Genomic DNA, 1732 nt, shown 5'->3' on the forward strand with positions numbered 1-1732 from the left:
ATTGAAGTACAAAAAATTGTAGTTTCGTGTCGGAGGCACCAAAAAAAGACGGAAAAAACAAATCAGCATCTGCACCCTCAGGGCTAAGCCCCTGATATCACCCTAGAATCCTAGATCCGCCCCTGGAGTCAGGTTAAGCAACTTAAAGGAAGACTGGTTGGGGTTAGGGATACAGTTGGGTGCAGGTTAAGGTAAGGGGAACACATGTCGATGGGTTAACAGATTTTGACATAACACCAGCATCCGGACCTACGACGGAGTTCATAACTTTAGCAGCGGAGATAAGTATTGTGCCGGAGCAGAACCGGACCGAACATACATCTCTAGTGTAATTATTGTGCGTATGCCCCAATTCTGAAGTAGCATTTTTGCTGCTGTATGTGCCGTGTGCAGAGACCTGCAGACGTGACCAATTATTCGACCATTTATATGTTGTAATGTTACAGGAACAATGTTAGGTAACACTTAAGACTTCAGTTTACTTTATTGACAACCAGTTTCCCCTCAGTGTCCTTGTAATAGCCAAAATACGGCCAGACTTCAGACTTTGTCTTTTTTGACGTCGAAAAAAATCTTGTCCGCTGAACTTCCTTCTACCCTGTCTATAACCAAAGATTGTATATTGTGCATGTGCACCTATGTCTGTGCTGATGCTGTTCTGAGCAATGAGCCGTGCGTTTTCCAAACCACGGTAATCAAACACGGTTTTAATGATACTTGAAATTTGAAATGGTATAACTAACCATCTGACTTTTTCTTTTTTTTTTTTTTACTGTGGTTTATCATTTTACCGGTAACCGTTACATCCCTACTTCTGGCTGATCTAGCGTTAACGTACCCACTATTCCCCAGCGCCCATTACGTCATTGCGCTGTATCAGTAACTATGGCAACTGTCAACACCGTATACAGTTGGTGCATTATGTGCTAGAAACATCTGAAAACAAAATGGACCAAAACATCAATATCAAATACTGAACTTCTCTCCATTTTCAGTGGAATATGTGTGACAACCATCAACAACCAACCTCTTGACAAACATTTTAAGCCAGCTACCACATGGCTTCAGCTAGCTAGCAAAAAGGTGGCTCAAATCAAAGCTATTACCTTTGACTTTTTAAAAAGTGTTTGATTTTTAAATGACCATTAACCTACAAGCTTTAAATTCAAAAACAATACCAACACTAAAAAAAAAATGATTGAGGCCCATACAAATCACATATTATCTCCTCAATGTTCTTTGTTTTATCAACAAGATGAACAGTGCGAAATGAGCAGGATGTCAGGCTGTTTGATGTCAATATCACTTTACAGCGCCCACTGGTGTGACTGCAATAAGCGATGTGACAACTACTGCTCCCTGTCATTAATCTCCTCTGTATTTCCACGTTTTCCTCTTCTTCTCACTTTTGTGACGTCATTGTCATTTCCATCACCGTCACTTTGTTTCCTTGGGGAGAGGGGCGGGGGGGCATACTCTCCATCACCGTGTTTGTCCCCGGGGAGTCGGAACTAACCCACTCCTCGCGCACGCGCGTCGGCGCGTCCCCGGGTCCGTCCGGCGGCGGCACGGAGGAGCTACGACGCGTCGGCGCGGAGCCGCGGACGGATGTCGGAGGATGATCTTCAGCCGGTAAGAAGCCGCAAGCCTCCCGCGGCGTCACGGAACCGAACCGTCGGTGCCGGCGCGCACGCACACACGCACCAAGAGTGCCGCCTCGCTGTCCTTGGCT

At 45.4% G+C, this 1732-nt stretch overlaps 1 protein-coding gene across 5 annotated transcripts in view; it reads left to right on the forward strand.

Annotated features, from left to right (window-relative positions):
• The first annotated feature begins 1166 nt into the window (after positions 1-1166).
• The window catches only part of enox1 (ecto-NOX disulfide-thiol exchanger 1), a 52214-nt gene continuing 51648 nt past the window's right edge, over positions 1167-1732 (forward strand). For 3 of the 5 annotated variants that reach the window (XM_076029321.1, XM_076027133.1, XM_076026337.1), the window contains exon 1: positions 1662-1732. This exon is cut by the window's right edge and continues 28 nt beyond it. The gene's annotated coding sequence lies outside the window, so the exon portion shown is untranslated. Of the gene's footprint in view, positions 1633-1661 lie in introns of those variants that run through there. The other 2 variants (XM_076027875.1, XM_076028519.1) reach the window with 1 other exon arrangement.

Source organism: Nelusetta ayraudi, unplaced genomic scaffold, assembly GCF_046127955.1.
Source record: "Nelusetta ayraudi isolate G7.1 ecotype Tasmania unplaced genomic scaffold, CSIRO-AGI_Nayr_v1 ptg000001l, whole genome shotgun sequence".
Classification (NCBI taxonomy): Eukaryota; Metazoa; Chordata; class Actinopteri; order Tetraodontiformes; family Monacanthidae; genus Nelusetta; species Nelusetta ayraudi.